This window comes from Stegodyphus dumicola, chromosome X1 (genome assembly GCF_044657685.1).
Source record: "Stegodyphus dumicola isolate Sdum_Otavi_A_Nest chromosome X1, ASM4465768v1".
Lineage (NCBI taxonomy): Eukaryota > Metazoa > Arthropoda > Arachnida > Araneae > Eresidae > Stegodyphus > Stegodyphus dumicola.
The window spans coordinates 67,726,767-67,741,325 of record NC_140780.1 but is presented as its reverse complement, the minus strand read 5'-3'; the positions used below and the strand labels follow the sequence as shown (position 1 = coordinate 67,741,325).

The 14,559-nt window shown below is 31.0% G+C and overlaps 2 long non-coding RNA genes across 4 annotated transcripts in view; one reads left to right on the top strand and one right to left on the bottom strand.

The window, feature by feature from the left end:
* Window positions 1-14,559, top strand: part of LOC146993172 (uncharacterized) — an 880,419-nt gene that overhangs the window by 549,854 nt on the left and 316,006 nt on the right. The window contains exon 6 of one of the 3 annotated variants that reach the window (XR_015038636.1): window positions 13,180-13,279. The exons of the other annotated variants lie outside the window; for them this stretch is intronic. This is a non-coding gene — a long non-coding RNA (uncharacterized LOC146993172). The remainder of the gene's footprint in view (window positions 1-13,179; window positions 13,280-14,559) is intronic. 3 annotated transcript variants of the gene reach the window in all.
* The window catches only part of LOC146993174 (uncharacterized), a 382,674-nt gene that overhangs the window by 132,316 nt on the left and 235,799 nt on the right, over window positions 1-14,559 (bottom strand). The gene's annotated exons all lie outside the window — the stretch shown is intronic.

The following is a 14,559-nucleotide window of genomic DNA, read 5'->3' as shown; positions in this document are numbered from 1 at the left end:
GCGAGATGTTATGTCTTCAGGGAAACAAAATCTGTTATTCTGTAATTTTTCCTGAAAATGTGTGTTTAAATTTTGTTACCTAGGTAACCTATTTTTAACTCTTTCTATATGAAAATGAAACCAAATACAGACAAAGAAATAAAATTGCATTCCTTCCCTTGGTGCAGTTATTAACAACTTTAACTTAATGGGAGCCAATTTTAAGTTTATAAAATTTTGGCTGGCTGTAATTATATATTGCACTTTGAATATTTCAGTTATAAGTGCATTACAGAAAGTATAAAAATGTGTGGTATAATATCTTAAAGAAAATGTATACTCTTTGTATTATTTACAAAAAAATTCAGCAAGATGAAAATTAAATACAGGGAAATCATATTTTAATGTGAAATTTAATACAGTCAAAAGTCGTTAATTCGGACACCCATAATCCGGAATGATCTATAATCCGGACCTCAAAGCTAAAAACTTTCTGCGCATGCGCCGCGTTGACACATGCGCATAGGCGTTTACGCGTTCGCGTAAGACCTTTTACCACTGCGCATATGTGTGTGCGCAAGCGCAGAATACGTTTTCGCGTGCGCGTTTTATGTATAACGGACGGCATAATCTAAAATTATCTAGTTATCTATTTCATTTAATGTTGATGATTGCGTTGTAACTTAATCTTCAAATTGGATCCGGATTATTAATTTTTGCAGACTGTAATAGCAATTTTATAAAAGTAAACTTGAACTTTCGATTATGTCAAATAGAATTTCCGATTCTGGAGCTCCCAAAGGATCATACAAAACGAAACTATGTTTCGATGTTCATCAAACAAAAAGTGGAATTGCTGCAAAAAATGGATAAAGACATGAAGAATGTGACAGAGAGGTTGGTGAAAACGAAAAAAATTTCGATTGACAAGTTCTTCGGTATTCTCGGCACAACAATTAACGGAACTTGAACAGCAGAACTTTGTAACTGAACAAGAAATTGTGTCTGTTTATAGAATTAGAGAGAAAGTATTATCACATAAAACGAAGCAACTTAAAACAACTTACATTGAAAGAAATGTTTAATAAAGTAAACAAATAAATATTAAGCTTTTCTTTTTGTAAATTTTGATACCCTTTAAATTATAATCGTTCTTTATTTCATAAATTAAGGTTTCATATTTTTAATTATAGAATTTCTGCATGCCATCTTACGAGATTTAAACTGATGATCTATAATCCGGAAAAATCGATAATCCGGAATCGCCGAACTCCCGACGAGTCCGGATTAACGACTTTTGACTGTATTGCATTTTTTCTTCATTTTCAGTCGATGGAAATTGTTTAAAGTAGCAGATAAATTCTTTCCGGTGTTGATGGATGAATGTTGCACCACGTATGAATGAAATTCTAGCAGTGGACAAATAAAATGGGATCCTTTAAGGTACTGCTATATGCGAAATCATGCTAAGTCTGCGCTCAGCAAGTACCTGCCGTATTAAAAATGATAGACTACGAAATATGACTTGAAGAATGATATGAGTTATTTGGAATGCAGATTGGGAGTTTAGTCGTGATAGGTAAACAGTCTATACAGATGACCGGAAATAATAAAAATTTAGATGGGTGTAGCATTTTACTCCTGGACCATGGATTGGTCATAAACAGTACTTGTGTAAAAACAGATTAAAATATATGAATTCCCTGTTTAAGAAAGGAATTTCTCTATGACAGTATGCAGTCTGTATCATAGCTGGAATAGCGAGGTGTGTCTTCAGGGAAACAAAATCTGTTATTCTGTAATTTTTCCTGAAAATGTGTGTTTAAATTTTGTTACCTAGGTAACCTATTTTTAACTCTTTCTATATGAAAATGAAACCAAATACAGACAAAGAAATAAAATTGCATTCCTTCCCTTGGTGCAGTTATTAACAACTTTAACTTAATGGGAGCCAATTTTAAGTTTATAAAATTTTGGCTACCTGCAATTATATATTGCACTTTTAATATTTCAGTTATAAGTGCATTACACAAAGTATAAAAATGTGTGGTATAATATCTTAAAGAAAAGGTATACTCTTTGTATTATTTACAAAAAAATTCAGCAAGATGAAAATTAAATAATGGGAAATCATATTTTAATGTGAAATTTAGCTTTGCATTTCTTCTGAGATTTTTTTTTTCTCCCTCTGGTACATGCGATGTTATTGCTAAATCCATGCAGTCGTCCGGATGTTTGTTTGTTATTCTGTATCTGAACATTGATTTTAACAAGTTTATTGTTGAAAATCCTCTTTCACATTTTTAAGTAGATCAAAAGCAGGAATTTATCTTTTTAAAAGTTTAACAGTTCATGATTTTTCTGATCTAGGACTATTCAAATGGCTTTTTGTGATATACTTCATCTTAATTAGGATGAAAACCAGTTAATTCTATTTCTGGATCAGTAGAATTGTTAACATATTTGCAATCTTTTACCATTTTTCTTAAATACTAGTTTTATGTAATGGGTTTGAAGTGAACGTAGTAGTTGGCCTAATTTTAAATACACTCAAAACATCTAATTTAGAAACTAATTTAAGCTCGATGAGATTTTCCAAATGTTTGTTTCAGTTTTCTTATATTTCACGCTTTAGTTCTCCAGATTTTCAAAGTGGCAAAATGTACATTGCATTATGGTAAAAATGTATATTCCTTATATTTGTGTAATATTTTTACAAAATTTATTTTGATTTAAAATGAATTTAAAATAACCTTAAATTCAAACACTTTAGTTCTCTTCCCTGCTCAAGTTTAAGATATTAGTTATTATGTCTGTAAGAATGACTAAATCGTAGAACTAATTATGGTCAATAATTTCTTGATGAGTTTCGTTTCTGGATTCTTAAAATTCTTCTATCAAACTTTTTTAACAGAAGCTGGAATGGACCCCAGGCAGCCAGACAGAATGTCCCTTCCCTGAGTGAAAATTTCTATCATTTCACTGAAAGTGACATTATAATATTTCAGAATAAACCCTCGTAACACTAATAAATATATGTAGATTTTTTTTTAATGTTGATGTAATGCGTGTTTGGTTCTTACAATATTTTGAGCTATTATATTACTAATTCTGTATGTGAGTTAAGACAGTTTAATATAGAACACCTGCTTCAAGCCTAAAAGTAAAGTATATGAATTGTGTTTTACCTTTCGTGTGTTTTGAGACGTGCGTTCTATTCTACAATTTACGGAATTTCTCGGTACTGGACATCTCACATAGCTGACAAAATTTCATTCCTATGTTTAGGTTTCATAGTACAATAAGTTGAGCATCCCTCCATTAGTATATGACTTTGATTCCTTCGAAAGAAAAAAAGAGTATCTTAGTTTTGTTGAATTTTTGGTCAAAATTTTAGTATATAGGTAATTGCAATAGGTCATTCATGAAATTTTATTTAAATTTTTTGCAACATTTCAAAATGGTATATCATTCAATGGCATTTGATGTGTTTTGGCTTGCTGTATTAAAGCTGGGCTCGAACCCGGGCAGCTAGACAATATGTTCTTTCCCTGAGTGAAATATTGCTATAATTTCATTAAAGTGATGTGGTAATATTACAGGATAATTTCTTGTACATTAGACTAAGCTCTCATGGATGAGTGTACCTAAGTAAAGAACTTAAAATTAGAAACGTTTCTTGCGTTAACATTCTGAATGAAATATTTATTTTATGGTTTATGACTTTTGTTTCCAAGATGTTTTTCGAAATCTGTTTTTAGAATGGTGTTTTTGAGCCCTTTCTAAAAAAAAAAAAAAAAAAGCTATAAAATTATATATGTATAGCTCTTTTAATGTCAATATATTGCGAGTTTGATTCTTACTCTTCTTTGATCTGTTATATCACTAATTCTGTGTGTGAATTAAGATAGTTTAATATATAACACCTGCTTCAAAAATAACAGTAAAGTTTATTTTGTTTATTTGTCATTTAAAATTACCTGCTTATTGACTTTCGGTGCCATCTTTGTACCAGCGCTGAAATTATTTACTTTTCTCGAAGATTATTATCCCTTTTATTCTGTGTATCCATAATAACTGTATAATTTTTTTTTCTTTCATTGTTCATGTTGTACCCATACATTAAAAACCTCTTTCGCTTACTGTACTTCTGTCGTATTAGGAAAATCATTTGCTTTTCTATCGACTGCAGTCATGATTTTAGTAACAATGTAGAACATTGCTGGAATTTAAAACAAAGAAGGCTTCTTTTGAAGTTTTATAAATTAAGAAACCATATTAGATATTTCTCTTTGTGTATAATTATTCTTTAATTTCAAGGTAGTTAAAATCTAATGATTCCTTCCCTCCACCCCTTGACCTCTTCTAGTGTAATTTGTCATCATTTTTGTGCACTCTTGGATTGCAGAACATTATATCATGAAAGAAAAAGAACGGAGAAATAGTGCAGAGCAAAAAGACATGTGTAGCTGGTAATTCTTGTTTTATATTAACTTTATTTTCACTAGAAATGCTTGAATGTTATAATTTGTAGTTCCCTTTTCACATGTTGCTTTATATTGGATTTTTACTAGTTATTTATTTTATGTGAATGCTTCGCATTATGTTTTAATGTTTAGGGTAGCATTTATGCATTAATTTCTTAGGTTTTGAATTCCATATTGAAGTGTTTGATTTGGTGCTTTCTTTGTATTGTATTTTAATATTCGAAGTCAGGTTGAACTGTTAATCACACTATAATTATGAGAAGTCTGAGATTTGTTAGAGTTCTGTTGCTTCTTAGTGGTTTCAAAATTACTGCTGTAGTGTAATTTTTTCCCAAGTGGCCTCCTTTCGCATTACTATAAAATTCTGAGGGTACACTTTTAGCTTTCAGAAACTATTTATTTACAATCTTAGAATGTATAATCGCAGAGAACTGAAATACCAGCATAGTTCTATTTTTCAAATCTGTATGCAAAGTGTTGCCAATTACAAGTTACTAAATATTAAATGTTACCATTTACAAATTATTAAATATTACATCTTCCGTTTTTTTAAAGAGTTCAAAAGTTTTAATAATCTAAAATCAGTCGAAATACCTGGCCGGCTTTCTAATCAGTCTCCCACTTCTAGTTCTTAGCTCACCGTTCCTTGTTTCTGAGTTAGCAGAGTTTGGTAGTTGATCTTCTAAACTTTGCCCTTGAGAATATCTGGAATCATATCCTTTTACATCTGTTTTCTGTGTATTAACTCCTTCTTCTGTTCCTCTGATATTCTCATCAACAGCTGAACTGTTTTCTCTAATATCTTTTCTATTTCTTCTCAATACTGATCCACCTGATCTAAGTATATATGATCTAGGCGTCTCATGCACTTCTTCTACAACTGCTGGTTTCCAGCGATTATCGTGATATATCCGAACACAATCTCCTTTATTTAGTGATGGTAATGTTTTTGTATGACGATCATAATATGACTTCTGTTGAGTTCTTTCTTGGTTGATTTTTTCTTTTACATTTCTCACAACTTGAGGTTTAAGTAATTCTTCATATGTAGGAAGAATTGTTCTTGTTCTACTCATAAGTCGTTGAGCTGGTGATCCTAGCATCTCATGTGTTGGAGTTTTCCTATGAGCTAACAAAACTAAATAAGGATCAGCATGATCTGCTTGAGCTTTCTTTAACAATTTCTTCGCCGTTTGTACTGAACGCTCTGCTAATCCGTTCGACTGTTGATGGTATGAACTGCTTGTTATATGTTTAAATTGGTATTTCTTTGCAAATTCTGAAAATTCTTTACTTGCAAACTGAGGTCCATTATCAGATATCACTATCAATGGTATACCGTATCTTGCAAAATGAGATTTCATGTAACTGATCACTGTGTGACTTCGAGTATCCGGTAGTTTGGAGATTTCAAAAAAGTTGGAATAGTAATCTACAATTAATAAATATACATCTTTGTTAATCTCAAATAAATCTGTCGCAACTACGGTAAATTGGGAATTTCATGTGGTATCATAGGCTCTCTTATGTTTTTGTTCTGGTATTCATTACATATAGAACATTTTGAAATTTTATCTTCTATCTGCTTGTTCGTAAGTGGCCGAAACAAAACATCTCTAGCTCTTTTCTTACATTTTTCTATACCAAAATGACCCTCATGAATTAAATTTAACATTTCCTTTTGCATAGATAAAGGAATAATTACCCTTCCTCCTTTGAAAAATAAGTCATTTTCCATTGTCAACTCTATCTACAATTAATAAATATATCCCAAATACTTTACAAAGTCCCAAAATACTTTGACTTGAGGTTCTACCTGATGTTTCCTTTCTGGCCAGCCTCTCAGAATATATTTCTTTAAGCACTGTAGTGTAGCATCACATTCACTTTCTTTCTTCAATGCATAAATTTTGTCATCAGATGCTGGAATCAGTGTACAAATTTCTGTATCTTCATCATTATCTTCTGTTGTATTCAAATTTGCTCTACTCAAAGTGTCTGCTATTAATAAAGTCTTTCCCCTTTTTGTATCATACATCTAGATCATATTTTTGTAAATTTAACAGCATTCTTTGCAATCGCTGTGGTGCTTTAAAAAGAGGTTTCTTAGTTATGCTTTCTAATGGTCGATGATCAGTTTCAACTGTAATACGTTTGCCATATATATATTGATGAAATTTAGAACATCCAAAAGTAATAGCTAAAAGCTCTTTTTCTATCTGAGCATAATTTTTCTGACTTTTTGTTAGAGCTCTGGAAGCATAAGCAATTGGATGGTTTTCTTGTAGTAAAACAGCACCTAATCCTTCAGAACTTGCATCTACTGAAAGAGTTACATCCTTATTAACATCATAGAATTTTAATACGGGTGCTTTTGCAATCAATTCTTTAAGTGTTTCGAAAGCTTTTTGATGCTTTTCAGTCCAGTGCCAGAGGACATTTTTCTCAAGTAACTGTCTTAATGGTGCAGTAATAGTACTTAAGTTAGGAATAAATTTGGCTAAATAATTAATCATTCCCAAAAATCTTTGTAGCGAAGGCACATCTGTAGGTTCTGGTATTTTAACAATTGCTTCCACTTTAGAAAAATCAGGTTTTAGTCCATTTTCACTTAACTCGTGCCCTATATAATTCACATGATTAACTTTTTATTTTACATTTAGCCTTATTGAACTTCAAATTAATTTCTCGTGCTCTCTGGAGTACTTTTTTAAGTCGTAGCTCATGTTCCTTTTCATTAGATCCCCATATTAAGATATCATGTATAATACATTCAACGCCTTCTAGACCTTCTATTATTTGGCTTAATTTTCTTTGGCAAATTTCTGGAGCTGAACATATGCCAAAAGGTAATCTTTTAAATTTGTATTTGCCAAAAGGTGTATTGAATGTACACAAATTACTACTTTCTTCGTCAAGCTGGATTTGCCAAAAAGCACTATTAGCATCTAAAACAGGAAATATTTTTGCGTTAGGCATTCTAGTGACAACTTCGTCAATGGTTAACATCGGATAATGTTCTCGTTTTATAGCTTTATTTAAATCTCTATGATCTAAATATATTCTTATTTTGTTCGGTTTGACAACTGTGAGCATTGAATTTACCCATTCAGTTGGTTCTCTTACTTTCTCAATAACATTTAAATTTTCCATTCTTTGTAATTCTTTCTTAACTTTATCACGTATAGCTATGGGTATTTTTCTTGGAGGATGAATGACTGGTGTTACATCTTGTTTTAACTGGATTTTATATTCTCTATTCAAACAACCTAAGCCTTCAAATACATCTTTGTATTCCTCCAGTAAGTCTTCAGTGTAAACAAACATTACTTTCTGAATCAAACCTAGTTGCAAACATGATTTTAATCCTAATATAGAAGGTACTTCTTTGTCAATAACTTGGAATTCCACAACATAATTATTTTTTCCATATTGGCAGTTAAGTACTACTTTTCCTAAAGTATCCATTTTATTCCCAGGGAATGTAACTAATCTTTTAATTTTAGACTTCTGTATCGGAACATTTAGCAATTTCACTTTGGTTTTAGAAATAACATTGCACATTGCTCCAGTATCTAACTGCAAATTTAGTTTACTTTTATTTACATTAACGTCAACAGTCCATATCTCTTACTTGTTATCTGAATTAAGGTTTAATGTGCCAACATAAAATTCTAACTCTTCCTCAGAGTCATGATTTATTAATTTAATTTGTCTATCTTTTTTGTTTACCTTGACTGCTTCATTTTTTATTATATTGCTTTTACACTGACTCGCGAAATGATTTGCCTTTTTACATTTATGACAGATTTTTCCATATGCTGGACACATTCAATACTCATGAGATGTTCCACATATAGAACAAATTTTTGTCTTTTGTTTATCGGTATTTACCTCTTTGTAAGTATTCTTATTATGTTTACTTAGTTTCTTTTTCACTAAGTTTACAGCAGTTTCCTCATCTTTTATGATTTTCATTTGATGTGCACTTATTTCAGCAGATCTGCATATATCAAGAGCTTTTTCTAATGTTAATTCTGTTTCATGTAACAATCTTGCTCTCACTATATCATCTTTAATACCACAAACAATTTTATCCTTTATTAAACTATCCGTTAATTGTGCAAACTCGCATGTTCTAGCTTTATTTCGAAGGTCAGTTACGTATTCATCTATGGTTTCTGACGCGGTTTGATTTCTAGTAAAGAATAAATGTCTTTCATATGTAATATTTTTCTTAGGAATACAATATTCCGTAAATTTTGTTTTAATTTCACTTAATTTCTTTACCCTCTTCTATAGGAAATGTATTATATATTTCAAGACCACAAATTCCTATTACATGAAGAAAAGTATTAACTCTTACCTTCTCTTCTTCATTATGTAATTCTCTAGCTACTTCATATATTTCAAATGATTGCAGCCATCTCTGCCAATTCCAAGCTAGATTTCCATCAAATTTCATCGGCTCTGGTGGTTTTAAACTTTCCATTTTGAAAGCAAAACACTCCTGACACCATATAAAATTAATCAATTAAAGCAATTGAGGGTACACTTTTAGCTTTTAGAAACTATTTATTTACAATCTTAGAATGTATAATCACAGAGAACTGCAATACCAGCATAGTTCTGTTTTTCAAATCTGTATCCAAAGTGTTGTTAATTACGAGTTACTAAATATTAAATGTTACCATTTACAAATTATTAAATATTACAATTACGAGGAGGAGGCTAAGCATTTTCCTCTCTGTCTGGCCCAATACTTTCCTTGCCTAATGTGGTCTTCTCTTCCCAACAGGTCAGTGTAATTGCACTTCCTGTGTATAAACCAATTTTGTTTCAGTTTTTTCCGAATTTAGATTCTCCCTATGAAATGCTGTTTCTCTTAAAACCATTGAAAGTTAAATGTTGAAAAAAAAGAAATGTAAATAAAAATTTAATGAGTACTGATAAAGAAAGTTAGTGGGGCCAAATTGTCTTCTGTTAAGGCTGCTCAAAATGTGTTTTTATTAGTTGTTTTAAGCATACTTTATTATATTTTTCCCTTAATCTCAACTATTTTGGCATATTGGGAAGTTTTATGAACCTATTTGCGAAGATCTATTTAAAATTGATTCCACAAATAAAAATTCGTTTTGAAATAAAATCAGAGATGTTTTATTATTATCGAAGTAAAATTCTGCAGATTAACTTTCAACTTTGTTTTGCAAAGCACTCTGAAAGTTTCTTTTGGACTTCTTTCCGTTCTCTTGGCAAATGCATGACAGAATTATATTTTGAGAAAGCTGATGTCTTTTGCTTATAAGAATGATTGATGCAACTGTGTGGGTGTCGCTGTAAAAAGCACATGTTTCCTAGTGTCCTGTTTCTTCCTTAATTGGGTCATTCTCCGCTAGATCAGACATTGCTTTTGTGTTATTTAACAATTCCTTCATCTTATCTTCAGTTAAAAGCTCTTCTTCATAATGAGCACTTTTATTATCAAGGGGTTTTATAAGACCCCAATTCTTCTTTTGTAATTTTCTGATTCATTGTTTGAATTCTCTGTCTTCCATATGTGAAAATTCTTTGGCATCGTTTCCTTTTGAGATTTGTAAGAATTTTTGGACTTCATTTTCAGTCGATAGAAATTGTTTAAAGTAGCAGATAAATTCTTTCCGGTGTTGATGGATAAATGTAGCACCACGTATGAATAAAATTCTAGCAGTGGACAAATTAAAGGGGATCCTTTAAGGTACTGCTATACGCGAAATCACGCTTTACAATTCTGCGCTCAGCAAGTACCGGCGGTATTAAAAATGATAGACTACGAAACATGACTTGAAGAATCGTATGAGTTATGTGGAATGCAGATTGGGAGTTTAGTCGTTATAGGTAAACAGTCTATACAGATGACCAGAAATAATAAAAATTTAGATGGGTGTAGTATAATGTATTTTACTGCTGGACCATGGATTAGTCATAAACAGTACTTGTGTAAAAACAGATTAAAGTATATGAATTCCCTGTTTAAGAAAGGAATTTCTCTATGACAGTATGCAGTCTGTATCATAGCTGGAATAGCGAGGTGTTGTGTCTTCAGGGAAACAAAATCTGTTATTCTGTAATTTTTCCTGAAAATGTGTGTTTAAATTTTGTTACCTAGGTAACCTATTTTTAACTCATTCTATATGAAAATGAAACCAAATACAGACAAAGAAATAAAATTGCATTCCTTCCCTTGGTGCAGTTATTAACAACTTTAACTTAATGGGAGCCAATTTTAAGTTTATAAAATTTTGGCTAGCTGCAATTATATATTGCACTTTTAATATTTCAGTTATAAGTGCATTACACAAAGTATAAAAATGTGTGGTATAATATCTTAAAGAAAAGGTATACTCTTTGTATTATTTACAAAAAAATTCAGCAAGATGAAAATTAAATACAGGGAAATCATATTTTAATGTGAAATTTAGCTTTCCATTTCTTCTGAGAGTTTTTTTTTCTCCCTCTAGTACATGCGATGTTATTGCTAAATCCATGCAGTCGTCCGGATGTTTGTTATTCTGTATCTGAACATTGATTTTAACAAGTTTATTGTTGAAAATCCTCTTTCACATTTTTAAGTAGATCGAAAGCAGGAATTTATCTTTTTAAAAGTTTAACAGTTCATGATTTTTCTGATCTAGGACTATTCATATACTAGGCTTTTTGTGATCTAGGACTAGGCTTTTTGTGATATTCTTCATCTTAATTAGGATGAAAACCAATTATTTCTATTTCTAGATCAGTAGAATTGTTAACATATTTGCGATCTTTTACCATTTTTCTTAAATACTAGTCTTATGTAATGGGTTTGAAGTGAACGTAGTAGTTGGCCTAATTTTAAATACACTCAAAACATCTAATTCAGAAACTAATTAAAGCTCGATGAGATTTTCCAAATGTTTGTTTCAGTTTTCTTATATTTCACGCTTTAGTTCTCCAGATTTTCAAAGTGGCAAAATGTACATTGCATTATGGTAAAAATGTATATTCCTTATATTTGTGTAATATTTTTACAAAATTTATTTTGATTTAAAATGAATTTAAAATAACCTTAAATTCAAACACTTTAGTTCTCTTCCCTGCTCAAGTTTAAGATATTAGTTATTATGTCTGTAAGAATGACTAAATCGTAGAACTAATTATGGTCAATAATTTCTTGATGAGTTTCGTTTCTGGATTCTTAAAATTCTTCTATCAAACTTTTGTAACAGAAGCTGGAATGGACCCCAGGCAGCCAGACAGAATGTCCCTTCCCTGAGTGAAAATTTCTATCATTTCACTGAAAGTGACATTATAATATTTCAGAATAAACCCTCGTAACACTAATAAATATATGTAGATTTTTTTTAAATGTTGATATAATGCGTGTTTGGTTCTTACAATATTTTGAGCTATTATATTACTAATTCTGTATGTGAGTTAAGACAGTTTAATATAGAACACCTGCTTCAAGCCTAAAAGTAAAGTATATGAATTGCGTTTTACCTTTCGTGTGTTTTGAGACGTGCGTTCTATTCTACAATTTACGGAATTTCTCGGTACTGGACATCTCACATAGCTGACAAAATTTCATTCCTATGTTTAGGTTTCATAGTACAATAAGTTGAGCATCCCTCCATTAGTATATGACTTTGATTCCTTCGAAAGAAAAAAAGAGTATCTTAGTTTTGTTGAATTTTTGGTCAAAATTTTAGTATATAGGTAATTGCAATAGCTCATTCATGAAATTTTATTTAAATTTTTTGCAACATTTCAAAATGGTATATCATTCAATGGCATTTGATGTGTTTTGGCTTGCTGTATTAAAGCTGGGCTCGAACCCGGGCAGCTAGACAATATGTTCTTTCCTTGAGTGAAATATTGCTATAATTTCATTAAAGTGACGTGGTAATATTACAGGATAATTTCTTGTACATTGCACTAAGCTGTCCTCTCTGATGGATGAGTGTACATAAGTAAAGAACTTAAAATTAGAAACGGTTCTTGCGTTAAAATTCTGAATGAAATATTTATTTTATGGTTTATGACTTTTGTTTCCAAGATGTTTTTCGAAATCTGTTTGTAAAATGGTGTTTTTGAGCCCTTTCTTAAAAATAAAAAAAATAAAAAAAAAAAGCTATAAAAGTATATATGTATAGCTCTTTTAATGTCAATATATTGTGAGTTTGATTCTTACTCTTTTTTTTATCTGTTACGTCAGAAATTCTGTGTGTGAATTAAGATAGTTTAATACATAACACCTGCTTCAAAGCTAACAGTAAAGTTTATTTTGTTTATTTGTCATTTAAAATTACCTGCTTATTGACTTTCGGTGCCATCTTTGTACCAGCGCTAAAATTATTTACTTTTCTCGAAGATCATTATCCCTTTTATTCTATGTATCTGTAATAACTGTGTAATTTTTTTTTTCTTTCATTGTTCATGTTGTGCCCATACATTAAAAACCTCTTTCGCTTACTGTACTTCTGTCGTATTAGGAAAATCATTTGCTTTTCTATCGACTGCAATCATGATTTTTGTAACAATGTAGCACATTGCTGGAATTTAAAACAAAGAAGGCTACTTTCGAAGCTTTATATATTAAGAAACAATATTAGATATTTCTCTTTGTGTATAGATATTCTTTAATTTCAAAGTAGTTAAAATCTAATGATTCCTTCCCCCCCCCCTTGGCCTCTTCTAGTGTAATTTGTCATCATTTTTGTGCACTCTTGGATTGCAGAACATATCATGAAAGAAAAAGAACGGAGAAATAGTGCAGAGCAAAAAGACGTCTGTGGCTGGTAATTCTTGTTTTATATTAACTTTATTTTCACTAGAAATGCTTGAATGTTATAATTTGTAGGTCCCTTTTCACATGTTGCTTTATATTGGAGTTTTACTACTTATTTATTTTACGTGAACGCTTCACATTATGTTTTAATATTTAGGGTAGCGTCTATGCATTAATTTCTTAGGTTTTGAATTCCATATTGAAGTGTGTGAATTGGTTCTTTCTTTATATTGTATTGTAATATTCGAAGTGAGGTTGAACTGTTAATCACACTATAATTATGAGAAGTCTGAGATTTGTTAGAGTTCTGTTGCTTCTTAGTGGTTTCAAAATTACTGCTGTAGTGTAATTTTTTCCCAAGTGGCCTCCTTTCGCATTACGAGGAGGAGGCTAAGCATTTTCCTCTCTGTCTGGCATAATATTTTCCTTGTCTAACGGGGTCTTCTCTTCCCAACAGGTCAGTGTAATTACTCTGCCTGTGTATAAAACAATTTTGTTTCAGTTTTTTCCGAATTTAGAGTCTGTCTATGAAGTGCTGTTTCTCTTAAAACCATTGAAAGTTAAATGTTGAACATAAAAGAAATGTAAATAAAAATTTAATGAGTACTCGTAATGAAAGTTAGTGGGGCCAAATTGTCGTCTGTTAAGGCTGCTCAAAATGTGCTTTTTATTAGTTGTTTTAAGCATACTTTATTAAATTTTTCCCTTAGTCTGAACTATTTTGGCATATTGGGAAGTTTTATGAGCCTATTTGCGAAGATCTATTTAAAATTGATTTCACAAATAAAAATTCGTTTTGAAATCAAATCAGAGATGTTTGATTATTATCGAAGTAAAATTCTGCAGAATAACTTTCCACTTTGTTTTGCAAAGCACTCTGAAAGTTTCTTTTGGACTTCTTTCCGTTCTCTTGGCAAATGCAATGCAGAAATATTTTTTGAGATAGCTGATGTCTTTTGCTTATAGGAATGATTGATGCAACTGTATGCGTGCCGCTGTAAAGAGCACATGTTTTTTCTTGAATTGGGTAATTCTTCGCTAGAAGATCAGACATTGCTTTTTGTGTTATTTAAGAATTTCTTCATCTTATCTTAAGTTAAAAGCTCTTCTTCATAATGAGCGCTTTTATTATCAAGGGGTTTTATAAGACCCGAGTTCTTCTTTTGTAATTTTCTGATTCATTGTTTGACTTCTCTGTCTTCCATATGTGAAAATTCTTCGGCATCGATTGCTTTTGAAATTTGTAAGATTTTTCTGACTTCATTTTCAGTCGATGGAAATTGTTTAAAG